Genomic DNA, 27,895 nt, shown 5'->3' with positions numbered 1-27,895 from the left:
TGGCTCCTTCTTCCTTCGTCTCCATGTCTTCAACCAGCTGCGTGTTCCACAGAGAAGTGGAGCAAAGCTGTCTGACTGGTGTACATCCAGCCGATCTCAAAGGATCATCTTTGTTTACAGGGCAAGATCAATGCTGTGTCCTGCAGGACTTATAGAGGGGACACACCATTCAAACACAGAATAAAATTCATGTTTTGTGCTCGATTACAAATTGTCTTATACACACACACACACACACACACACATGCACACACACATACATACATACACACACACACACACCCAGAGTTCTTACTCATGTGATGTAGTTGTTTATGCCAAAGTTCTCTTGTCATCAAAGTTCAGAAATTCCCCAAGGCTGACCAAGGGAAAGGGATAATTAAGGATCCCAGAAGGCAATCTCATGGATATACATAAACCCAGGGAAAGAAGTGCCACGCTCAAGGGAAGCAGGATGGAAAATTGAGGCCCCAAATGTGCACTTAGAGCTTTTCTGTGGTCACAGTTCCTCTCAGGCCGAGCCCTCTTTCTTTACAAAGCCCATAAGACATAGAGCTGTCGGGGCCATTCATTCAGTCTTCCATCGAGTAGGAACTTTGTTCCAGTTTTTTTTTTTTTAATTCAAATTACATAACCCCTGTAAAAACAAAGAATAATAAATCTAAAGATAGAATATGAAACTATACAACTTCTAGAGCAAACAGTCAGAGACAGCTTTGGGACTTTGCATAAGGCAAAGCATTCTTAGATACGGACACCACAAATACAACATACAAAGAAAAAGTGATAATCTGGGTCTTCATAAATATAATTCCTTCTCCACAAAATACACTATTGAGAAAATGAAAACACAAGTCACACACTGAAATATCTGCATCATATGGCCCTGGAAAGAGGCCAGAGGACAGCATCTGGTCATGGTCCTTGTCTTGCTCCTCATTTGAGACAAGGTCTCCTGTTGTTATACCAGGTTAGCTGGCCCACGAGCTTCTCCTGGCACCACCTCCCACCTCCCCGCAGAAGCACTGGGACTGCAGATGTGTGTTGCTGTGCTCAATTTTATGTGCTTTCTGGAGATTCGAACTCAGGTCTTCACGCTTCTGTGGCAAGCACTTTTAGTCATCTCCTATGCCCTTCCTTCTCTGGGTTTTGACTTGTGTAGTGACAATGGGCTGGAAAGCCACCTGGTTTACAAACAAAAAGCCTTATCCATGAAATCATTTTATAACACAGCATCATTGAACATTGCTTGATGGTTATTTCCCCCAAACAATTAAGTTATTCTGTTTGTATGCTTTGGAAATGTTCTACCATGGATGTATCCATAAAGTTTTCAAAGTTTGGAGAATACCTACATAAGGAAGGCAGGCCAAGCCTAAGGACAAGATTCAAAGACGTGTAGCCTCAACAATATCAGAACTCACTTCTACTCAACTGGGACCTTAGGGAGAAGTTAGGTTGAGTGTAACACTGGGACGAATAATCTGAGTGGCACCCAGGTACAGAGCAGAGCTCCAGCTCCAATATACCAAGGGCTCTCTAATCAAAGAGCACAACTAACACACGGGGAAAGACAGAGGCATTTCTAGTTTCTATTTAATGTTTCCCATAGTCCCGTTCAAAGGATAGGAAAGTCATAGACTTTTAGTATTCTAAAAAATGCCCCACTGAAAAGAACAAATCTTTGAAGCATCAGAATCTACGTATCTATATTGAAATGTACAAACACGTCTCAGTGGAGACATGTTATTATTATTTATGGTTTGGAATAGCATTCTTGATTTTTTTTTATAGCCAAGTATTTTTATGCAATTGCTGAGCATCTTCAAGGCACTTCAAAATCAGCCTAACTCTATCCAATGCAAGCATCAAAGCACAGCAATTAAGCTGAGAGCTGCTACTTAGAGTTAGAAAGGCCCTTTTTCCCTCATGTGAGAGAGATGGTCCAGGCTTTTGTTTATCATGTTCAAATGGGTGAATTGGTGTTAGATCAGCAAGCACAGCTGTCATGCTCCCTGCTGCCCCTCCAGAGTGAGGCACAACATGACTGATGGCATTTGACTTGAATCTCTCCAGAAATGCTGCTGCTAAGTCAGGACTGAGGCTAGCAGCCTGAATTCTGTGTGTGTGTGGTGTGTGTGTGTGTGTTTTGTGTGTTGCATGTGTTGTGTGTTGTGTGTGGTGTGTGTGTGTGTGTTGTGTGTGTGTAGTGTATGTGTGGTGTGTGTGATGTGTGTTTGTGTGGTGTGTGGTGTGTGTGTGTGCTGTGTGTGGTGTATGTGTGTGTGGTGTGCGTGTGTGGTGTATGGTGTGTGTTTGTGTGGTGTGTGTGGTGTGTGTGTGTGTATGTGGTCTGTGTGGTGTGTGTGTGTGTGTGTGCGTGCATGTGTATGTTTTAGTGGTGACGACTGGGGAAGGGGAGTAGAGAGTCGAGCGAGAGGCTAATCTCTTTCTATGAATCCCTCCAAGTGGTGGATATAAGAACATCCTAGTACTTCTGATGGGCAACTGCCGCAATTATCCTGTAGAAGAAAATAAGGAGATTTCAGTAACCCACTCTCATCGGGCCTCGCACAACATAAACGGAGCAGGAGAAGATCAAGGACGAATTCAGGAAAATAAAACAGAGTTGAGGTGATTCAGGAGACAGGAAATGCTGTGATTGCTCATAAATGATGCTAATGATATTTTCTTCATGAGTTGTGATTTTGTAGCATGCGTGTCATGATGAATTATGCCCAAGCTCTATTATAATTTGTGACCTATACACAAAAGCATCAAAGTGAAGTAGTTATTTGTATTTCATTATCAACTAAAGGTGTATCCCACATGAGAGACCCCCCCCACTAGTCTGTTTCTCTGTAATAGTTCCTCTGAAGATTATGATTATATTGACCAACTACAAAATGATTAAATAGCAGGAGAGAGCTACTTCAGTTATTTACAAGGGCCTACAGGAGCTGACAGGGTAGGTTTAAAAATTTAAATTGAGATTTATTTCCTTTAAAAATTGTTGATAGGCGTTTTCCTATCTCATGTCAGAAGACCTGTACAACATCATGGCTGACAGTGGATTTACCCAGAGACTGGCTTAATGGTAACAAACATGCTGTTCCGATAGTCAGCAGAACTAAAATAAATGAGCTTAGCACAATTCAAATGGATCTTTGGCATATCATCAATCAATTAAGTTCTGCCTGGTACTCTTAGGTTAGTATCTAAGTGTACAACACGACAGCATGCATTTTGTTTAGCATAGTGTGCATGCGGTCCCATAAAGCATTCTGTACAGTTTTCCTGATTCTCCCCATCATGATTTGAATGACTTTAACAGCAATAAAACAAAAGGTAAGGACCCAAGTTTGTTCCTGTAGCTTTCTTTTTCCTTAAAACAACCAAGTCCAAGTGTAAAAGCAAGAAGGAAGAGCAGAGCATGTTAAAAAAAAGATGGGTAGGCCATTCAGAAAACTCAAACTGTACTTGAGTTATGTATGCAGGGGAAGTTGACTCAGTACAGCAATAATGAGAAAGAAACCTGGGAATGGCTCAAAGGATTCAGACTAGAGTCTGGAAGGTTCTTAAAGGATTTCTCCACTTGCCTATTTGGGTACTTTCTAAGACCCAGAGGATAACTAAAGTGATGACTAATATATACATATATAAATATATGTTCATATGTACACATATAAATATAAATACACATATAAATATATGTACATAAATAGAGACATATAAAAATATGTGCACATATATAAATAACCCAATATATATAACCTAATGCTGGAATTAGACAGATGGCTCAGTGGTTATGAACAATGGCTGCTCTTCCAAAAAGTCAGGGTTTAATTCCTAGGACCCACACGATGGTTCACAACCCTTTGTAATTCTAGTTCTAGGGGACCTAACACCCTCTTCTGGTTTTCCCAGGTATCAGACATGTATAGGATACACAGGAATACATTCAGACTAAACATACATACATATAGAACGTAAAAAATAAAATGGGGTTTGCATTCTTAAAAACTCATATAAAAATGAAATGTAAAAATTGTAGCAAGATATTATAACCAAAGTTATATGAATGTGGCCTCTCTCTAAAGATCTTGTACTGTGCTCCACCCCTGTGATGGTGTTAGGTGATATTAGAAGGAAGTATTTCTTGATTTTCTCTTTGGTACATCATTACCCTATGCCTTGAGACCATTATTAAATGAAACAAGATCTTGTAGGTAGAGTTTTCCCATCCTCAGAACTGATTCCAGATTATATAGAGGCATTAATTATAAATGTTTGGCCAATAGCTCAGGCTTATTACTAGCTAGTTCTTACATTTTAAGTTAACCCATAGCCCTTATATACGCTATCTCATGTGGTGGTACATTTATTAGCATGGCATGTTCATCTCCTGCTCACTCTGTATCTGGCTGGTGACTTCATTGACTCCACCTTCCACTTCCAGCTTTTTCCGTGGGTTCTGGGAGGTTAAACTCAGTCTTCATGTTTGTGCTACAGGTCCTTTACCCACAGAGCCATCTCCCTTGCTCCAAAGAGGCAAAATCTTTACTCTTTCTTGAATCTGGACTCTATTTCCAAACAATAGGGTGAATTAGAAGTAAAGCTTTATGACTTCAAGTTGTAAGTGGCAATCAGTTTCTGTTTCATTGGCTGGAACACTTTTTTTTATTGGGATTCCTTGAACCATTATAGAAGGCTACCATTTATAGGAAACCTGGGTCACATAGAAAGGCCATAGGTAAATCAGCTAAACTGAGTCTCTGAATCACCTAAGACTTGTCACCATACATACAAAAAAAAAGCTATCTCCAGATGATCCAGGCCTACCTGTTAAGTGACACTCTTCCTCTATCCCCAGGAACCCCAGTCTTCTGAGTTTTGGTGTTGGACATTTTGGAGAAGAGAGAAATGACCTCACCACACTCTGTCCCAGAACACAGTAAAATGTTTCACAGCACCAGGTTTTGAAATGGCTTGTGCTGCTCATAATACAAACAGGATTTCATCCCAGATTTAAAACCACGGCTTACCAAATCAAGAAATATGGACACCTGTCTGTCAGGCAGGATTCTTTTGCTGAAAGCTGCAACACTCAAAAAAAGGGTTTTATTTTTTGTTGTTTTTGGTTTTCCTTGTTGCTGTTTGTTTGTTTTAAGAATTTATTGGATGATTGTGAGGCAGGAAGGCCATAAAGGAATAATCCTGATCTGGTCTTGTGTTCCTTTAGAGACCTTGGTAGAAGAGACTGTGAAAACTTTGACTCAAGACAATCACTTCTTGAAGGTCTCCTGCCACGACTGTACCACTATGACCAACATTTAATTTCAAAGCAAGTAGCCCATCAACTCCAGGATGAGGAGTGTGCCCCATCCAGCTGAAGACAGGCATCTTGGCCAAGACTCGTATGAAATGGTAAGGAGTAGGTACCTTACCAATCACCATGCCCTGTTTAAAAAAAGGAGAAACATACAGGGCAATTAAAGCCCATGTGAGATGGAACTGCAGTTCAAATGAGATCTCTTCTCCAACTCCCTATGGATACTGGTGATTCATGCTCGCTAACTAACTTTATTCTACAGTTAATATTATAGAAAGATGACCGAGGCAGGTGAGGGTTTTAATGGCTACTCTGGGCCAAGCTATGGTTTCTGGTCTTTCTTGTGTTGTATTTATATCCTCAAATGGACTCTGGTAAGCAGAGAAGAAGATGGCAGGAAAGGAGCTGACGATAAATCAACCTTCAAGAATGAGCTTTGTTAGAAGAGAAGGCCATGTATCCATGAAGTCATGATGGAGTCTTGGCAAAGGAAAACATTAAAAAGACACAGTACATCATATCCAAGACCACATGGCAGGGCCTTAATGAGAAAAATTAAACTTCCCTTTAAAATTCAGAGAAGAGTTTTTTTTTTTTTTTTTTTTTTTTTTTTTTTTTTTTTTTAAAGGCTAGCTTAAGCCAGGTGTGGTGGCACACACCTCTAATGCCAGTACTTGAGAGGCAGAGGCAAGTGGATCTCTGAGTTTGAGGCCAGCCTGGTCTACAGAGGGAGTTCCAGGACAGCCAAGGCTTCACAAAGAGACCCTGTCTCAAAAAACAAAACAAAAGAATAGCTTATAATAAGAGTAAGGAATGGAACCATCATGAGAACAGGATACAGAGGACACCTGGCTTTCATAGCCTTTGAAGAGGTAGTGAGGAATTCCATATCATGTGATTTAGTCTGGGATAATATACAATCCAAGGTCCTTGGAGGAGCCAGGTATTGGGCGAGACCCCAAATTGAGGGTTGTGCAGTCATTATTAGAACGTGGCTTATTGGCTCTCTGTCTCAGGGAGAGCTGCAGGGTAGAAGATGCATGTCTGATTTCTTCGGGCTGTGAGATCTGGCCAGGAGCAGACAGTGGCCAGCAGCTTAAAGGTGCAGGCCCACAATCTACCAGTCTTGGGTCCTCAGGATAAATAGTCTCCCACTTGATCCACTGTGGCAACAGCAGCCCATGGATGCTTCTCGAGCTTACTGTATATTTTGGAAGCATCACTATTCACCGTTTCTTAATACTTCCCGACTTAACCTATTTAGTTTGGATTCAAGAACAATAGATAACTTATCAAGACAAAAAGTGGAGTTTTTATCATTCTAGGAGATGGGAAGGCCAGTATTAATGTGGCAATATCAATCAAGGACCATTTGGCTGCATCATCCCATTGGGGAAAGTGGAAGTGTAAGAAAGGGTGGGTGTGGGGTATAAGAGATCACACTCCTATCTTCAAGCCCGTTTATAATTGGCTTCCATTTATTCCTGAGGGTGGAGCTCTTGTGAGCGAAACTCCTCCCTTAGACCACACTCTCCCAACAATGTTGCAAAGAGGATTAAGTTTCGATTACAGAGTCTTGGAGCACACAGGCAAGCCATAGCAACATGCTCACCCTGAGCGATTGTGACAGGGGGAACTGTTAATGGCAAGGAGCTCCCTCTTCTCCAGAGATCTGCTCTCAGCTAAAGAGAGGCTTCCTTCTTCCCCACTGTTGGTGATTAGGAACCATAACTTACAGTCAAACGATTGGTATTAGATCCCAAGCCAGATGTTGTTCAGGCTTGGTCCATGGTTTGCTGTAGTAGCGGGATACACCTATGATCGCCAGGGTAACAGATTCCAAACCACCAGGAACTACCAAGGACACATCGTCTATAATGAACACACAAGCACTAGATGAACCCTTTCCCATCCTCACGATGAGAGACTCCCCACCCAGCTGTGCAGCCGGATTACTAGCACTTGACTCTTTTTCATTAAGATAGTGAAAGACTGAATTGTAGGTTCTAATGCTATCCGGAATACATGAGCAGGTTGTCTTTCCTCTCATGTATCAGCTCCATTGTAGACTGGCTTACTTCTCCAGTTCCCTACTACACCCTGAGAAAGAAGGCAGTGGGGATGGGTGTCTACTTTCTGTTGCTTTAACTGAATTCTTTGGATTGGGTGACTTATGACAAGCAGAAATTTATTCAGCTCATGGTGTTGGAGGCTGGAAAGTTCAAGGGCTTGCTGCTGGCATCTGCTGGGTGTTGCAGGATATTTGAGCAAACTGAGTAAGGATGTGTCACTGGTTCACCTTGCCTGCCTAAGGTACCTGATTGGTGTAATAAAGAGCTGAATGGCCAATAGTGAGGCAGGAAAGGAGAGGCGGGATTTCTGGGGAAAGGGAAAACTTCTGGAGGAATCTGACATGTGTGAGGAGACACCAGCAAGACAGAGATAGAGCAGGACATACAGGACATACAGAATGGAGGAGAGGTGGCAGAATGTAGATTAATAGAAGCAGATTAATTTAAGTTATAAGAGCTAGTTGGGAACAAGCCTAAAGTAAAAGCCAAGCTTTCATAATAAGTAATAAGTTTCTGTGTCATTATTGGAGAGGTGACGATCCAAAGAAAGCCCAGCAAGAAAGTCTACCTATAGTCAAGGGCTTCCTACTGCATCCCAACATGTCAAAGGGTGTCTCAAGGCAAGACAGAGCATACTGACTTGTAGTAGATAGTACTTGCTAGAACCATCTTTCTTCCTAAAAAACCACTAACGACATCATGGGGGCCTCATCCACCTGACCTCATCTAATCCAGTTCACCTCTAAATGGTTAACATGAATCTGGGGCTTAAGTTGCCAACCTAAGAATCATTGAAGAACATTTTGGAAATCAACAAAAGAGTAAAGTCCTAAGCAAGCTAACACAATGAACAAACAAAGCAAAGCAGCAGGGTCAAGCACTTACAACTATTTGATTCTATAACCTAAACTAAAACCTGTAGAGGCAAGATTATATTTGCTTAACCAGTTGGAAAGCATGTGGAAGAAAAAAATCGTCAGAATTGAACATTGACTGGTTGATCTAAAGGAGGTACAGAATCTTCAGCTATTTCTCAGCTTGCGGCAGGCATGCCCTGGGGCCTGCTCCATATGGCACATGTATTTAGAGAAAACAGATCAACCATATGATTTCACTAGGAAACCAGAGCCCCCATATTGCATTTCAAGCTCTGCAGAATGACTGCTGAGAAAACATGCATTATGAAAGAAAACAGGCTTCGACTCCACTGTTTGTATAAACGACGCTTAGTCAAATCCACGCTAGAGCAATGCCAATGTCATGGGCCATGGACACATTTTTTTTGATGTTTTCCCTTCTGTGTATTTCATGGTCTTGCTTTTTATTCCACAAAAAGGCTCAGGCATATGAGAATGCTTAAGGAACCCGGCATCGCAGTGCCTGATGGCTTGGATTTGATGGATGATGTGGGATTGCGCAGCTCACTGCAAAGTAATGCTTTTAACTTAAATCAAATCAGTTTTAAGTGAACATGTTTTACACATTTAGGCTCCAGAGTCAGGGAAAGGCTTTCCACTCCCCCTCCACCCGAAAAATAGCAGTTTTTTGAGACACTCCCACTGATGGAGGTAGTGTGGGGAGAGGCTTCCTGGTTCAGACAAGGAGAGCCTTCTCTTGCCTTGTCTTTAAACGTCTACAAGTTTAGGGCCCACAGGACTACTGTCTTCCTAATGAAGCAGCTAACGAGGTGTGAATTATCCATCCCGACAAACCCTTTAACAAAAACAACAGGCTGCGTCCTCACTACAGTGCCCGGGCTGCTCTTCGTAAACACAGTGCCTCTCAGTAAAGAACCATTCTTGTCCTTACACGGCGCCTCTGAAAATTCCTGGTGAACACAGAAAAGAAAGGAACCATATAGATCTCGGGGAGACACAGGACACTTCACTGTCACCCTGCTGGGGCTTGCTGTGCAGGGCCACCCAGGTTTTAGGACTGCTTCAGAAGCCGGGACTAGGGGTTGTCGGACCCCGCTTCCCTGGGAAGTAGTCCTGACAGTGAGGGCTTGGGGGGCGGGGATGGGGGATGGGCGTTCTTACTGCCTAAAACTTGTCTGTGCGGCTGGGTCTCTCCCATCTCCGCCACTGGAGCATGGAATGCTGGCTTCTTGGAGGATTTCAAAAAACCAATTGTCTGCTCTGAATAAGGACTGATGTTTGCGAGGGGAGAATGCTGGGCCCACATTAGCCAGCAAAGCCGGCTGGAAGGGCAGCTGCGGAGGGAGTCGCTGTGGGAGGTACTTTGTGGCGACTGACCTGCACAGTTGGAGTGCATGAAAGCCAGGCTTGTGAGGAGCAGGAAAACAAGCCCAGGCCTAAACAAAGCCGTTTCTTCCTTTCATTTGGTGGCCACTTTTGAGGAAAAGTGCATTCCCTTTCAATCCCTCAATAGGCCCTGGATTGGGACGCACAGGCCAAGGTCCAATCTCTTTATCGTTATCCCCGGGTTGAGAAAATCCAAGCCGGCCTTGTTTGGGCAGGGCTAGTGTTCCTTTAAACAGATCAAGGAACTGTTTGTCTAACCCTCACCATCCGAGGTGACAGATAGCACAGCAAAGCAAAGAGAATGGCGTGCATTCACAAGCACACACAGACCTTTCCATTGGTCCCTGGGAGGGACCAGCCGGGGCAGGACCGCTCTTTCAAACGGCTTTGACGTGCAAATTAGGTCCTGGGCACTCGGCTGGGTTTCTGAAAAGCTTCCCCCAGCAGTCTTTGCTGGGAAAGGCTACTGACTGGTTTGGGAAAGCACCTGGGGAGAAGGGCCGGGTTAGCTCAGGTGAAGCTGGTTTATGTTGTTGTTGTTGGTTGGTTGGTTTTTTTCCTGAAGTGTGGAGAGGTGAATGTCGTGCAAATTATTAATTATAAGGTGAACAGCTATCTTGATCTGCCAGAGACTGAGGCCACACACCCATCCAACCCCCACCCCACCTCCCCTACCCCAGCGCCCAAGGTGGAGGACATATTAGCAAGTCAACTTGAGACAGTGGCCCACTGTGGCAAGCATGAAATGCACAGCTAACCGGAGACTCTAGAATCGTCATGTTTTTAGTGCTGCATTGATTTCCTAGTCTTTTCTGTAGGTCGCTATCATCCAAAACCCACTAGTTAGGTTTTCTCTCTATTTTCATTCTCCACGTTCTGGACACGAGAAAGCGGCTAATAAATAATAAAGCCAGTGTCTGAAGGAGTCAGAGGATGGGGTATCTATCATAATTAGTAGAGACCTACTTGGTGCCAGGTGCTACATTGCGTATTTCACATTTATTAATGCCCTGACCCCCATTGCTAGTCCAAGAAGTGAGTGGTGTTTTGCCTGGCTTGCAGAGGGTGAATTAAGGGCTTGGTAGCCTAGATATGATTTTCTTAAGTTTATACAAGTAGTGGATATGAGTTACACAACACTGGATTTCTCTGACCTCAAACCCCGTGCTTTCTTCTGGATCCCACACTGTCATTAAAAAATTATAGGTAATTAGAGCAAAAGGGAAGCATTCATATTGCCTGTTAGTATATGGATTTAAAATGTCATTTACAAGAATTCCACATACCTGTGCATAATTATGATGTAATTAATGTGATTGACATAAAATCAACGATATACCAATGAACATAAAATACAAAGAAGGCATTTCCTTATTTAATGTCACTTCTCATTCCCCACTTGCTATAATACCCCTTAAAGACAGTAATAACTACTGTTTTACCAGTTAGCTTTCTGCTATTTCAATACATATGGGCATCTTTCTTTCTATGTCTCCTCTTTTATTTCTTAAAAAAAAAATGTAGACATGTCTCTTGCAGCCCATGTTTTTATAAAACTTTCTATGTAGCTGAGGTAGGCCTTAACCTTGAAATCCCCTCCCTCCAATACACACAGCTATTATAATTCTTAAACAGTTGGGGTATATCCTATTCATAAACTGGTATTCCAGGATTCACGCGTATCAAATTATTTAAACAGTACAGAGATTGTGTTGGCTTTCTGTGGCTTTCTGCTACTGTAACAAAGTACTCTAGCCAAGTAGCCTGTAACAGAGAGGTTTACGGTATTCCAGGTCTCAGAATGTCATCACTTGGCACAGGCAAGGCATTGAATGGTGGGAGAAATGTCAAGGATCTATTGGCCTCACAGCTATGTTGAGAGGAGAGAGAGAAGGAAAGGGTGAGAAAGAGAACACAAAATCCCACAATCGCCTTCAAAAGCATACCTTTGATCACCTAAAGCCTCCTACTAGGATTCGCCCACTGTCCTCCATTAGCCTCAAGCTGAGGCCTTCCACAACTGTTTTCAAGAGACACTCTGGATCTAAACCACAGCCCACCCAAGGAAACTTTCATTTCGCTTCTACTTCAAAAAATACTCCTGTAATTAACTTTGTGCACTTGTATTTTATTTCGCTTTGAAATGAGTGTGTATTAAAAATGTGGGTATGTTTCCCTACAATATAAAATTGTTCTCACATCGCTGCAAACCAGCAAAGCGCTGGGGTCCTTGCTGCTGTCTTGTCCTGGAAAACAACCCTGTTTTAGAAAAGTGTTCTAAACTCGGGTTCCATTTCTTTGAATTTTCTTCCATTCCTGTGAGCACTTGAGTATCTTGGGAAACATTTATTTGGCAACTGCGTTCTCTTAGCACACACATGCCTAGATCCAGGACTGACAGGCAAAGCCAGCGGTTTGTCAAATGATCCAATATACACAAGGAAAATCAGCCATCTTGTATTATACTGTAGAGGAACTTCACACAGGAGACCAGAACCTAGTAGGGAAATTCTCATAATGGTTCAACACTATAGTGCTGAAAGAAACTTTGGGGTGTGTTTGGGTTGACCTTTACTTTTCCCTCAGTTCGCCATAACTGATGGAGGAAGGTCATCTGTCTATGTGTTACTTTCATTGGTTAATAAAGAAACTGCCTTGGCCCTTTGATAGGACAGAAAATTAGGTAGGCAGAGTAAACAGAACAGGATGCTTGGAAGAAGGCAGTGAAGCAGATGCCTCAGGCAGTTGCCATAGCTCTCCTCTCCGAGATGGACGCAGGTTAAGAATCTTCCTGGTAAGCCACCACCTTGTGGTGCTACACACATTATTAGAAATGGGTTAGTCAAGATGTGAGAGTTAGCCAATAAGAGGCTACAGATAATGAGCCAGGCAGTGTATAAATGAACACTGTGTTGTTATTTTGGGTGTAAAGCTAGCCGTGCGGGTGCCGGGTGGGATGAAAAGCAGGCCTGCCCAGCCGCTCCTCACTACACATAACTCTGGAGCTAGGGTCCTGGAAAGTTCAAAGGTCACCAGGACACCAGGACTCCCCCGCCTCCTCGCCACACACACACACACACACGCATGCACACACACACACACACACACACACACTCACACACACACACCAAGCCATTGGCTGTCTTGTCAATGCAAAGAGGGAAATTTACCAACCATTGAGAGCTGAGAGTGAGTTTTAGGGAGAAGGTTACTATAGGTTCACAGCAGGAGAGAGAGAGAGAGAAAGAGAGAGAGAGAGAGAGAGAGAGAGAGAGAGAGAGGGAGAGAGAGAGAGAGAGAAGGCAGAACTCCTGTGTAGCAGGAAGGGTCCCTAGGAAGGCAATACTATTGAGGTGCAAACCAGGGCTTTTTTTTTTTTTTTTTTTTTTTTTTTTTTCAAAAAAAAAAAAAAAAGACCTACAACAGAAACTGATATAAGGCCTGGGAAGGTGGATGGACTAACTGGTCAACCCAGTTAATCCAAGTGTCCAGGTCACCATCTCAGTTCAGTCACGTCCTCACAAACAGCTTTCAGGCGTGGTAAGAGATAACAAGGAACCAGGAACCAGAACCATACTGGTGCTCCCAGGCGCCAGCAAAGACATTCCGTGAACACCTGCTTTGGGATCCTGGCCCCACCTGTCCTGTTCTTATCAGTAGGTCACAAGCACAAAGAGTGGCCATTCTCAACAAAGGGTTGAGACCCTTTGGTGAGGGGAGGTGTTGAATGACTCTCCCGTAGGGGTCGCATATCAGATATCCTCCACATCGGGTTACATTACAATCTATAACAGCAGCAAAATTGAAGTTAGGAAGTAGCAAGGGAATAATTTTATGATGGGTGCCACCACAACATGAGAAACTGTGTTAAACGGTCACAGCATTAGGGAGGTTGAAGACTATTGCCAAAGGGGGACTAGCTCTTGGATGTGACACAGAAGAATATAGGCTGGGATCCCAGATCTGGCACTGGTTAGGCCATCATCAGCATTTTGTTCCAGCTCCCAAACTGTCTCTTTACTTGAACAATGGGAATGATGTTTCCTAAATCACACTGCTGGTAGGACTGGGTAAGGGAATGGATGCTGATAGGTAAGAAATTGTTCCTTGTGGGTTTCATTTGTAAGAAAGAAAAGACTCTTTCAATTTAACACCCAGCTTTCCAAGTTCATTCAACTTTGACCTTTTACAACACCAAAGAACAGGGACTTCAGGGCACCTTCATGTCACGTCTCTAAACAATGTAACTGGTGTTATTGTTGCACACGGTACAGCTGGTAGACTTGATCACGGTTAAGAATGGTAATCCTGGTAAGACAGGAGGAAGAGGTGCTCTGATGGCACCTGAAAAACTGTTGCCTGGGCTGGAGAGATGGCTCAGAGGTTAAGAGCATTGCCTGCTCTTCCAAAGGTCCTGAGTTCAACTCCCAGCAACCACATGGTGGCTCACAACCATCTGTAATAGGGTCTGGTGCCCTCTTCTGGCCTGCAGGTATACACACAGACAGAATATTGTATACATAATGAATAAATAAATAAATAAATATTAAAAAAAACAAAAAAAAAAGATGAAGATCCAACATTTTTTAAAAAAAAAAAAAAAAAAAAAGAAAAACTGTTGCCTGCTCTGTGATTTGGAGGGAGGGTGTGGGTAAAGCCATGTGTGGCTCATACATGAGAGAAGCTGGGAACCTTCATCTCCAGCAGCAGCTTGATAGTCCCATCAAAGACAGCGAACAAGACAACTGCTCAGACACCCTCAACAGAATATACCTGAATTGCCCAACTTTGTCGTTCGGCTTTTATTTACCTTAGAGCATGTTTGCTAAGCTGCCTACCAATTGCCTTGTGGGAAACCTGCCTACTGGTTACACTTTGGGAAAACACTCCCAAGATACGGGTCTTCAAGAACTTTACTTTCATGACTTTGGAAGGAAGCTGGTTTAATTCCTATTTGCAAAAATGCTGATTTATTCTGTTTCCCTTAAGAGAGCGTGAATGATTTGAGACAGTTTCAATTGCTCTGTTACAGAAGTCTGTTTGCAGATGGGCAGTTCTCCCGCTGGGCATGCATCCCTAGAGAACACAGAGCTCACGAAACAGAGTTCCTTCATGTCCCATCATGGAAAGTCAGTTCCTTCCATTGTTCCCTGGAAAAAAGGCCTGTGTCACACTGATCACATGGAGTGCAGAGCCCAACTACTCAGTGCTTTTCCTAACTGTAACTAAGTTCCTTCATAATATCCCCAAACAGAGTATAAACAGCAGGGAGTGGTAATGCTTAAAAACAAACAAACAAACAAAACAACAACAACAACAACAAACAAAAACCTACCAAAGCCAAACCTGTCACATCAGAGGTCAAGCATGCCACATTTAGCCTGGCTACATCCCTAATGTTTACTTCTTCCCATAAGCATGGAAAGGGCTGTTAGCAAGGCCTGTAGAACCCCTAGAAAATGATGAGACCAGAGAGCTGGCTGTGCTTCTTTGTCCCCTCTGCAAGTCATTTGGTGATGGTGCCCGTGCCCCCAGCAGTCTACCTAGATCTTCGGTGCAGGTGATGAATTTATGGTTGTCTGCCACGTGACTTAAAAATATATCTTGAACTCCAAGATACATATAAAACACAAGCATTATATCCTTAAACTGTAAGACTTTCCTTTTTTGATTTCCAGCTTGCTGATTGTGGGACTTCCTGCCATGCACAGGGCCTGACCCTAATTAGTTTCTGACCCCAGATACACTCAGGGTAATGTGGCTCCAGCCCCGCTTGCTGATTCTGAATAAAGTAAGGCTACCATCTGCTTTCCCTCCCTCTGTGTGCACTTTTGAACATCCTAAACACCAGGATGGTCTATGCACAGTGCGGTCCTGCTTGAGAGGAGGAGAACGCCTGTGTCCTCAGAGTGGCTTGCTCTTTTATCCAAGACTCTTCACAGGAGAGAATCAGACCAAAACAGAAAGAAGCAGCAAATCCTGGGGCGGGGGAGGGGGTTACAGGAGCTTTCAGTACATCCAAGGAATTCTATGGTTGTGCTTTATCCGAGCTACAGAAATTGTGAGTCTGGCTTGAAGCAATCAATAAATCAAACGTAACATCTAAGGTAATTTCAGAGCATTCCCTGAGAAACTGGGCTCATTCAGCAGCTCCTCTATCACTTAAAACAGAGTCCTTTGTCTTTGGGGTTGCTGAGTAGCTATGAAAGCAATTCCAGGGCAAGCCGTCAGATAAAGCAAACTCAATTCCTGTCCTGTAAGGACGAGGTAGGCACTGCATGGAACTGCTTTTTGATTGGCTTTGAGTAAACTCAGATGAAGAAGAGGTTTGTCAGAGAGAGAGAGAGAGAGAGAGAGAGAGAGAGAGAGAGAGAGAGAGAGATCCACCTTAGCTGAGAATACACAGGAATCAAAGGGAATTGGACTCTGGCCTGGACACTACAAACCACTTCTGTTCCCATAACGACTTCTTTACATTATTGAATACAATGGGAGTTTTAAGGGCAACCGCAATAACAGTTACTCATGAAAAATTAACAAAGAATTTATGGAAATGTAGGAAAAGTCCCAAAGCAATTAGCTTAGATTTCTCTGGAGTCTGAGGAAAGCCTGGATAATTGCATGCAGAACCTGTGCAGAGTGGCTATTTTCATTATCCCTGGCTACAGAGAGTCCATTTCCATCACAATGGGTTATAATGACGTTAAAGCTAACACACAGAGAGGTTGGGAAAGGTTACCACTCGGTTTACCCAATGGTTTGATTTATGTAACGTAGGCGCGACATACTTCAGATGACTGTTCTGGGGACCGGAGGGGTTGACCTTGAATATTCAAAGGCTCCATATGATGAGCAAATACTGCACAGCATCTGAAAGCTGATTATACATGCCCACCAGAATGCACAGAGTGAGTTTAATTTGTCTCATGATTGGAAGGAAGCTGTACTGGATTTCAAGCTGGCATGGGAGCATCATCCTGGCTCACTTCTCTTAAAAGGTAGCATTGTGTATGTCTATAGGTGTGCATAGGAGTGGCATTGTTTTAGATACTCTGCAGTCCTAGCACCCTAAGGAACCAGAGGTGACATTCTGAGACTCTGCAGAGCCCTTCCTACACCTTGAGAAAATGATACATTATGTTTAAATGACACTATTTTTAGTCCAGTGAATCATAATGGAAAGCAAGGCCACCTTATAGGGTTCATTCATGCACACCAGCAAAGCACAACCCCTCCCAAGGCCAGAGGAGCCAGCTTCTTCTACTGTTGTTTGCAAAGACAGGGAAAGGAACATCATTTGTTAAGCTGTTATCAACCTTCAGGCTCCCTTGCAATGTCACACACACACACAGATATACACACATGCAGAGACACACACATATACACATATACATACATGTGTACACAGACACACGACATACACATACACACACAGACACAGAAATACACAGATAGACACACATACAGACACACACATATACAATACACACATAGACACAGAGACACAGAAACACACATACACACGCACATACACAAACACCACACACAGACACACACATACACACAGACACAGAGACACACAGACACACACACATAAACACACACATACACACACAGACACACACACAGACACACACAGACACACACAGACACAGAGACATCTACAGATACACAGATACACAGACACACACACACACACACACACACACACACACACAAGATGAGGAAGAATAAATCCAGGCATCCTTTCCTATCTATAAAAAGCTATAGTGAAGGCTGTGCCTTGGATTTGAATGATTTTTTTTAAAACCATTAAATAGATTCGGGCTCTGAAGCCCACAGAATATTAATAACTTTGGTTAGCTGTAGTTTTATTTCATAAACATTCTCTGTTTCAGAAGAGAAAAGGAAGAAAGAGATTATTTAAGCATTTGCCATGAAAGCCTCAGCTGAGGTCTGTCTCCAAATGGGCACCACTGCCTGGGGACAGATGTCAGCACAGTTCAAGCCTTATTCAAAGAACTGAAAGGCTCCACCAGCCTGCACAGGGGCACACTTAAGGGGAAGCATTAAAAAAAAATCAATCTAAAATAACACCGCCGCATTCCCATCCCAACCTGGCCAATACACTTCCAGCAGATGTGACAATCATATTTTGACAGTTCCGATAGCTGATAACTGTTGGCATGGGGGGTGGACTCTATTTGACGTGGGCCCTGTGTTTACACAATTACAGCCTTGCTGTTTGCCCAAGCCACATTACAGATGTAAAAAGCAAAGAGAGCAAACAGAAGCCAGTGTTTTGATATTATCAATGCAAAGTGATACAGGCTCCCAGCAGTGTGGCCCCTGTTTCACTTTTAATTTTTCTTTTTCTTCTGCATTGCACTGTAAGCAAAGGTTGCGAGGAGAAGATTCCTGGCGTTCCCCTTGCTTCTGAGCTTGCCATCTTTGGCTTGCCTCATTGCCACCTCAAACCCTTTTTCAGAAAAGCACATTGTTCACGTGGTTAGCAAAAGCGTGGAAAGAAAGGATGAATAGAAGGGCTTTGTGGTAAGTGGGGCTGGCATTTCACTGGAGCGGAGCTTTGACATTCAACAACACCCTTGTACCTGAAACTCCTGGCCTGCTCTACTCAAGCAGGTCAGATAAAGCTGTTTAAAACTCCCTGTAATATGTTTTGATTTACAGATCTTTCAATTCTGCTGAGCAACGGGGAGACATATTTGGGAGTCGCATAAACAAACACTTTCAACTGTGCTGTGGATTAACCTAAAGTGACACATTTATTTAAAAATCTGCCGACGACTTGTCCTCATTGATTAAATGCCCTTAAGAAAGTGAGGCTGATGAAACGAATACCATTAAGATGCAGTGAGGTCCCACTGCTGCTTTTGACGGTTGACACATTCCCCAGAGTGGGAGATGGGAGCGCTGATGAGCTAATGCTGAATTATAAGCACTTTGCGGAATGTCGCTGGCGAATAGAAGTCTACTGTTTTGCTTGCAAAGCAACTGTCAGCACAAAAATGGACACGATGCCGAGTGAGTTCATCTCCTGTGCTCAGAATATAAACGAACACATACTCCGTGTGTACATTTTCACGGCAGAAATCAGCCCCGAGCCAGGGCGGCTTGTTCCTGGCTGCCATGCCATTGATCACAAAAGTGGAAGGGCCTGCCAAGGACTTTGTCGATGTTGTCAGGCCTCCAGTGAGCATCGGGTGATTTTGCTGTCGCTAGCTGTTTGTTACCTGAGCTTTCATTGGCTTAGAAGGGACAGCTGGGGTTGTGTCGGTGGCAGTGCCTGGATGTGAAGGGGGGGGGGGGGGTTGGAGGTGGGGTGTGTGTGAAGACATTTTAGTTCCTTTTGGAATTGAAGGCATAAACTGCCTTTGAGGTGTGGTGTAAAGGATACCAGAGAGTAGAAGCCATGTCTTTCAAGCCCTATGGCCTCAAGAAATCATTTCAGTTTGCTGAATCTAGAGTTTCTTCCGCTGAAAAATAGGCCCAATGTTTGCTTCTTATTGGATTGTAGTGAAGATGCTGTAGGCTGAAGTACACAATGTGCTTTGTCAACCATACAAGGGTCAGGGGTTGGTGCGGCTGCCTTAAACAGTCTCCCTGGGCAGTGGTCACTCCCAGATACTGGCCCCTCTCCCACAGGCGGTGGAGCCCCACACTGGAGTCTGAGTCTCCTGTCTGGTGTTAAACAGTCAGTGACCTCCCTCCCTCCCCGCCTCACTTTGAAGATACTTCCAGATACAAACAACACTACGCAGAACATCATTTAGATTTTGGTGTGGCAGGCAGAGCAGATGCTTAAGTGATCAGCCATCAATCATGCTGCTTAAAATGAAAATATTAAAGGGAATCCCAAGCGGCAATGAAAGGCTAGTCAATTTTGGAGTTACCTTTTTTCCTTTTTGTCCGTGTGCGTGTGCGAGAGAGATAGAGAGATAGAGAGAGAGAGAGAGAGAGAGAGAGAGAGAGAGAGAGAGAGAGAGAGAGAGAGAGAGAGAAGAGAGAGAGAGAGAGCACACCTGCAAGGCCAGAGGTCAACCGCAACTAGTATTCCTTATAAGCCATCTGCTTTCTGTTTTAAGATAGTGTCTTGCTGAAATTGGGGGCTTGGCCATTAGGCTAGGCTGCCTTGTAGACATTTATAATAAGTTCTCCCAGGAAGGCCGGGGTGGGGGGCACATCTTTCTCATTCCTTTAACTCTGGATTTGCAAACACACACTGCATACCTGAATTTTCACTTGTCTAGTGGGGACTGAACTCATAGCCTTAGGCCTGAGAGGCAGGTACTTTAACAGATGAGCCATCTCCCCAGACCCAGGAAATATTTTGACTTAAAGGATATTCAAGCTACTTGTTTGTGCTATGTCTCTTTGTGAAGAACTGTACATATTTTTAAATCTTCAAAGAAAAGTCTCTCTTACATTTATCCTCGTGAACACTAACCTTCATTCAAACCTTTCTCTTGGTCCATGCTCACCAGGTTAAAATGTCATTTCTCCCAGATGGTTTTGATGGCGTTCTTTCCAACACACCTGTCCTATGTGCTCATGGAGGCTCCGCTGCCTCTGACACTGGACAGTGGGTGGAATAGACCATCCTGTAAAATGAATTTGCCCCTGGATTGGGATTAAGCGTTTTATAATTTCTGTGTTCTGCATTTAACCCTTAATTTCTCTCATACTGACAATAATGACAAGGGAGACATCTAATTCCTGAGTGCCCCCATATTTGTGGCACTTTACAAGGCTCAGTCTGTTGCATCTAAGATTATTTTTCTAAGGATGTGACACAGAGGACACTGTTATGACGCTTGAGGTGAAGTATTTCTCAGTGTAGGGCTTTCTCTTAGTTAGCAATGTCATTGGGTCTTAATTAATTAAGAGACATACATCTAAGTGGGTTTATAAGGGTTATTATTTTTAAGATTTATTTTAGTTGCACGCATGTGTGGGACTTCATACCATATGCATGTAGGAGCTTGAGGAGGCCAGAAAAGGACATCAAATCCCTCTAGGGTTGGAATCACAGGCAGTTGTGGAATGGCAGGTATGGGCGCTGGGAACTGAACTCGGCTTTTCTAGACGATCAAATAGCTCTCGTCACTGCTGAACCATCCCTTGAGTCTGCTGAAAGGCAATTTTAGAAGATTTAACTGAAGAGGAAAGACCCTTCACCCCACAGACTGGACGGCATCTTCCAGAGTGATCTGGATACAAGGTGGGCCAAGGGGAATGCTGTTGCTCTTTGCCTGCCTGCCTTCACCCTTGCTGGTGAGTGCTTCTACTCTGTGGCTGACGTTGCTGCATCTATCCTCCTCCTCCACGGATCCTCCAAGAATTTTCTGGGCTTTCAATGCCAGATGGAACCACTGAGAAATCCAAGCTTGCAGACTGCATAGCTACTGGATTCTCAGCCTCTGCCATGTCCTGTGGGTCACTCTTGGACTCCAGTGTGCAGTGTGGAAGCTAATCTTAGAAATTCCCTTTAAACATATATATTCATTCCGTTGGTTCTGTTCCTGTGAAGAACCCAGACTAAGGCATTTAGTTCTTTTCTTCTTGAGGAAAAGAAACAAAGAAATTTAAGCAGAAGTTTGTTTAACAGAACAAAGCTGTCACTTCAAAGAGTAAGTGGAGTGGGCTATCCCAAAGAGGGGCAGCAGCATAGTGGGCTCTTTGTTGTAGGTTTTAAAGATGCTCCATGAATATTTATAAGGTGGGCAGTATATGATCCAATCACATACTTTTTTGGGTACTCTCTACATGTTCCTCTATAAAATCCCACAGTGGGAGGGTGAATCCAGACCCTTCAATACCAGATGTGCCTGGGAAAATACCCTTGTACCTTAGTTGGAACAACCTGTCTATGACCTCAATGATGTTTAGCAACAGAAGGAGTGTTCTGATCATCAGGAGACATCTTTGGAAACATAGGTGTGTTTTCCCTGGCTACATCACCTCTGACGTCTGTCATTGTTCAAGGTCTCAGGACAGATCTCATGGCTGTCTATCAGTTAAGGCATTCTGCTCCCCACGGGCTAAGACATTTTGTTATTTTTATAAGTGAGATGGGCCAACTCCGTGGATCAGAGAACTAGGGCACTTGGTGCCAAGCCCGATAGCCTGGGTTCAATCTCTGGAACCAATGTGGTGAAAGGAGAGAACCAACTCTAACAAACTGTCTTTTCATGTCTACAGATGCACTACGGCATGTGTGTACCCCTCCCGTGATTAAAACAAGATGTAGCACTTTTTTTAAAGCTTTATCATGGAAGCCGGAGTCAAGGCTTTGCAGCATACTGGCCACAGAAGAGCTCACTGCTTACAGTGATTCCTATCTATCACTCTGCCCTCCTTCCCTATCCTCCTTTCCTGCGCTAGCTCCTGGACAGATTTTTCTCCTATCATCTTGATTTCAGTGGAAAATTTTCTATAGGGAAGGCTATTGGTGGTGAGAAGAAGGGACAAGAAACAGAGAGAGGGGACAAAGGCCAATGTGCTTTGTTGCGGGAGCTCCTTCTGCTCCTTCAGCCAATAGCTGCTGAGATACCAGCCCATTGGGGCGTGGTCTCTCTTTTTAAAAATGCGGCCACTTCCCTCCGCTCTCTCTCTGGCTTCCGGCTCCGCTTCTGACGACTAGGCTCCCTTCCTGATTGCGCAGAGGGCTGTTGTCTGGGACGGTGATCTGTAAGTTTTTTCCCCTTTAAATAAATAACCATTCTATTAATCATAATTCCAAACTGGTGTGGGATTGTTTGTGATTTACGCCATCATCTGGCACCTGCTGAACAAACAAAAAGGGACGGAAAATACCCCCAGAAATAGATTGCATAATGCTTTATTAACCTTGAATTTTCTTAACGCTAATGAGAAAGGAACAACAGCGGCAGAAAGACATTGGATAATGGAAAAGTCTGCTGAACTAAATCAACCAATTTATTTCAAAGATGTGCTGACCTCTCAATGGAAGCCAGGAGATGTGCTGCGTTGGGGAAGGGGTTTTGCTCTTATCTCCACAGGAGAGGAAAAATTGTGGATACCATCAAAATTAATAAAGGTTCGGTTTGAAGAGGAGAAGCCCCTTGGAAAAGAAAAATAATTCATTCACAAGGATGATGATCATACTGATGGTAAGAAAAGCATATAGGTTGGGGGCAGGGTTCTTTTCTTATCTCCACAGGAAACCACTCATCTTCAAAGAACTTAAGGGACCCTGGATATTTAAATACTGATGGATGGACACTAGTTACCACCTAATATGGATCAACACAGAACCTGAATAGGTTTAGTAAGTATAAAACATTTTTTAAATATATATATATATATATATATATATATATACATTACTGTGCTTTTATTTATATGTATATAGAGCTGGTTTTGGAGTTGGACTATGGCTCAGTCCCTCTTCAATTCCAAGCCTGTTGATAAGAGATATCTCAGAGATTCTGTCTCAGGTCAGGAGCCATGAAATGGGACAGAATAATAATAGTAATGATGATGATGATGATGATGATACTTGATAAACTTTCTTTGCCTTTCCTCATATCTGTGTCTGTCTTTATTATACCTTCCATCGAATATATATGTCTGTATATGTCTTTGTAGATAATGTTTACCTTTCCTGTAACAAACAACAAATTTTCCTTCAGTAATCTTTGAAGTTTCCAGGATGAAGATGGGGCCCCACAACATCAATTTCACCTGGTTACTATGACGTCATGTTTTTAATAGCGCTAAAATTAGACCTTTTTTTTTTTTTTTTGGTTTTTTTGGTACCAACTACACAAGACAGTTTCAAATGGTGTACAATTTTGACAACACTCTGGCCGGACCTCCTCAAAACACTCAGAGGCTAGTTACAATTTCCTCGACCAAATGTTATTCTGGGAATTTTACCATCATTTGCTTTCATGGGACCCCCTGAGAAGAACGTCGCCCCCATGTCAGCTAGAAGCAATCTTAGAGGACGATGCCCCCTCTCCCAACAGAGTTTGCCCTCTGGTTTAGGGACATCATTTAGTAGTTGGTATCGGGTTGAGGGGATGGGGGAGGTATTATATGGACTCAGGGGTGTTTATGAAAAAAAAAAAAGGGGGGGGAATTACCTGGTTTGATGGGATGATTGGTATTTGTGAATTATTGTTATTAGAAAATTGCATTGGTGTTGATTGAACATTGTATGTGAGTATGCTTCTACCTCTATTGTATGAGAGTATGCTTCTAACTCTGTTTAAAACAATTGTCATATTGAGATATTTATCATATTGCAATGTACATTTCTACCTCTGATATTATTTGTATAATGACATTGTTTACGTTTGGGGATATTGTCCTCATTTATTGCACAGTTGTTTATTGCACAGTTGTTTATTGTCTTAGTCTTTAAGTTAGATAGGTATTGAGAATTATATAGATCAGTAGTCATCTATGTTTGTCATTTATAATTAGACTAATCAGGTTCGTTAGATAAATAGAGATTATACTCAGAATAGATAGATAATCTTCAACCTCTTCAAAGAGCTGTAGAAAATGGCCTTTAATTTAACTCAGAGTTCCATGGTAGACAAATAATTTGGTAGTGAGACACAATTGCTCCTGGCAACACCAATCTATTCCCGAGAGAATGTTGAGCACCAAAGACACTCCACGTGGAGCCTTTCTTCTTGGCAGAACTGGCCTTTGGGCAAAGAAATGCCCATACCTCAACCACTGACAGATACAGAGCATCCATAAATGGATAAAACAGGACTGTCATATCCTGCCAAGACAGGGTAAGATAGTTCTGAAAAGTTTCTTGCCTTTGAAAATGGAATGTCAGTTACGTTAGGCCTTAGCCAAAGTTGGTTGCTTCAACGCTGCAAACGTGACTTTGGGTGATTGTCCAGGTAGCTAGTTGTCTCTGTGATTTGTTGCATGTTTTAGAAGTGGTTTGAATGCACTTCCTAATTACTCAGGTAACATTATTTTCCTTCTCAGATCTTCGATGGGGTTGAAGACTATATAAATGTAGTTACTTTCCTCTCATGACTTGGCCAAGTTATTTATTATACAAGACTTAAGCTAGTTGGAATAGGATATCTGTGCTTATTGTATATAATTTCATAGTAGGTTTAGAACTCTCTTACTTAAACAAAAGGGGGAGGTGTTGCGGGAGCTCCTTCTGCTCCTTCAGCCAATAGCTGCTGAGATACCAGCCCATTGGGGCGTGGTCTCTCTTTTTAAAAATGCGGCCACTTCCCTCCGCTCTCTCTCTGGCTTCCGGCTCCGCTTCTGACGACTAGGCTCCCTTCCTGATTGCGCAGAGGGCTGTTGTCTGGGACGGTGATCTGTAAGTTTTTTCCCCTTTAAATAAATAACCATTCTATTAATCATAATTCCAAACTGGTGTGGGATTGTTTGTGATTTACGCCATCAGTGCTTATTGTATGTATGTATGTATATATGTATGTGTGTATGTATGGACATATGTATATATGTATGTGTGCATGAATGTATGCATATATGTGTGCATGCATGTATGTGTATGTGTGTATGTATAATATATGTGTGTGTATATGCATGCATATATGTGTGTATGTATATATGTATGTATGCAATACATGTACATATATATGCATGTGTATGTATGTATGTATTTATTTTAGGCCACTGGGTTTAGGCATATTCTAATCTATGGTTGTCCAGTTTATTCAGTGAGATTCTCATTGCTTGGTAAGCTAGAAAAATGTAGGCCCAATCTTCATAAGACGAAGATAAAAATTCACTGGGAGGGTGTGTTAGTATCTCTTTTCCTTGTTGTGACAAAATATTTGCGCAAAGCTACTTAAGAGGCAGGCGGTGCTTACCTTGGTTTGCAGTGTGTTGGTAGAGTCTATTGGAGCGGGGCCATAAGTCACAGTGGCAGGAGTGGGAGGCACGTGGTCACATCGCATCCTTAGTCAGGAAGAGGAGAGAAATGAATGCTGGCGCTGGGCTGGCTTGCTTACTTCTTCACTCCAGCCCATAGTATGGTACCACCCATTCCAGGTGGCTATTCCATCCTCAGCAAAACTTCTCAGGAGGAGTTCCCCCAGATATGCCCAGAATTTTGTCTTCAAGGTGATTCTCAATCCCGAGTACTAGAGAGCTGCTGCTCTTCAGTCTACATTCAGCTGCCCAAGAAGTAGGTTTACCTACCAGTGAATGAATGCCCTAGAAAGAGGATGATGAACTTAGCAGCGAGAGCGAGGGCAAGCGGGCAAAAAGCAAAAGCTTGCTTCTTCCATGCCTTTTGATGGGGGCTGTCACCAGAAGGTGTGAACCAGTTTTAGGGTGAGTCTTCCCACCTCAGTGATCCAAGAAAATCTCTCACAGACATGCCCAACTGCTTGGGTTTTAGTTAATTACAGATGTGGTCACATTGACAGCTAAGACTGGCCATCATAATTTCTTTAATGATTACACTGTTTTTCTCCACACCTACCTTGCCAAACCTTAGACTTGTTCATGCTCCTTTCTACCATAAACTTAGAGTAATTTTTTGCATTATTTATTTGCTTATTTATATTTGTACATGTGGGGGGGGGAGTGCATGTGTCATGACATGTGTGTGGAGGTCAGAAAACAATTTAGGGAAGTCAGTTTTCTCCTTCTACTGAAATATTGAACTCGGGTCGACAGGTTTGGTGGTGAGTGCCCTTATTTACTGACCCACGTCAGCAATCTCAATCGTACGTTTAGAAAATGGTTTTCTGTTCCCTCTGTTCTTCTTTCTCATAGTAGATCTGGATAAGAGCAGTGAGTAGCAACCCCGACAGAGCCCCAGTGCTCTCCTATCTTGAGATTTTCTACACTAACCAAATTAGTCTGTTGCTTTTGAATCTGGTCTCCCTCAAAGGCTGAAGAACACAGGCTGAACACGGCCAGATTACTTCCCATAGTGTACCATAAACCGTCTCCAGTTGCATCCCTGATAGAGCTCTTTCTCCCCTCCAAAACCTTGTGAGCTAGGCATCCGCTGACTGCATTTCTCTCGGCCTTCTCATTTTCCACATGGGCATCACGAAATCCACATCTGTCTGCCAACTCGTTCCAAACGCCTGGAAAGCACACTGTCTGGTTACTGCAGACCCACGGCTCGCACCAGCTGTCTGATCAGCTACTTTGTTGCTGAGCCCAGATACCCTGTAAGAAGTGATGTGAAGAAGGGAGGGGTTCCTTTTCACATGGGTGTGAACTGTCATGGCAGGATTTCCTGACGCCAAGTCTGAGAGTCCTGCAGTCATGCTTTTTCCTTTTTCTCCAGTCCAGAACCCCACTACACAGATTAGTGTCACCTACCTTCAGGGTGGGTCACCTTTCCCCTTCTGCTAAACGGCTTTGAAGAGGTTCCTCCAGCTATACCCAGGGTGTTGTTTCCAAGGTGACCCTAAATCTCATTGAGTTGACCTTGAGGATTACTCATTAACTCCCCCAGGCTGGTTCTTTCTGGCATCAAAATCAAGAGAAGGAGGCTTTGGCTGGTTTATCAACACTGAAGCCAGAGAGCAAGTTAGACATTAACCTGAACCATTGGTGTGTCCTATTATTTATAACATGGGCCTCGTTGGAACATTCCTTTGAATGCTGTATCATTCTGCTGAGTCTCATGCCCTAGTCCCCTCCCCCATCCCATCTCCGGTACCTCAAAAACTCTGAGGGGAGACTGGCAGACAGGTTAGTGAGCAGGGAGCCTGGGCTATCTGCTTTCACTTGAACTTTCTTCCAAGAAGCAGAATCCCAGGGTCTTGTAGAGTGTTTGAAAAACAGTGAATAACAAAGAGAAAATAAACTATTTTTGCAACATTGTATCAAGAATCGAGGTTTTTCCCTAAAACCTTACTCAAGGGAATGAGAAAAAAATTGAAGGGATTCACTGATATGTAGTACTCTGGGCACAGCACAGTGTTGGCTGTTTGGGATACAGATGTGGACAAGTAGAGATGACCTCTGGCCTCATGCAGCACACATCCCTGTTAGAAAAACAGACTGGGAGCAACATAATTATAGGTCATAACTTATCCTGGGACTGACAAGGACAATAATACAATGCCATAGAACAAGAGCTGGTCGGGGAGAGATGGTCATCTGTACTGCGCCCCACAGAGAAGGAGTGATCAGGTGGATAGAGAAATTTCCAGGTGACTAGTGTATCTTTTAAGCCCACAGTTTCCAATAGTTCT

General features: G+C 43.1%; 1 long non-coding RNA gene across 5 annotated transcripts; it reads right to left on the bottom strand.

The window, feature by feature from the left end:
- Positions 1-2,357: 2,357 nt before the first annotated feature.
- On the bottom strand, positions 2,358-27,156 carry LOC119815704. 5 transcript variants are annotated; one of them, XR_005285559.1, is made up of 6 exons: positions 27,015-27,156; positions 26,620-26,773; positions 25,541-25,886; positions 20,655-20,819; positions 20,137-20,290; positions 2,358-2,522 (listed from the first exon to the last, which is right to left on the bottom strand). It is a non-coding gene; the product is annotated as an uncharacterized LOC119815704 (long non-coding RNA). The 5 variants fall into 5 exon arrangements; XR_005285562.1 differs by lacking the exons at positions 2,358-2,522; positions 20,137-20,290 and having other exon boundaries at positions 20,604-20,819; positions 25,541-25,628; positions 26,532-26,773; XR_005285558.1 differs by lacking the exons at positions 2,358-2,522; positions 20,137-20,290 and having other exon boundaries at positions 20,604-20,819.
- Positions 27,157-27,895: the final 739 nt, after the last annotated feature.

Source organism: Arvicola amphibius, chromosome 5, assembly GCF_903992535.2.
Source record: "Arvicola amphibius chromosome 5, mArvAmp1.2, whole genome shotgun sequence".
NCBI classification, from domain to species: domain Eukaryota; kingdom Metazoa; phylum Chordata; class Mammalia; order Rodentia; family Cricetidae; genus Arvicola; species Arvicola amphibius.
The sequence above is the reverse complement of the archived record's forward strand: the minus strand, read 5'-3'. Positions and strand labels throughout refer to the sequence as shown.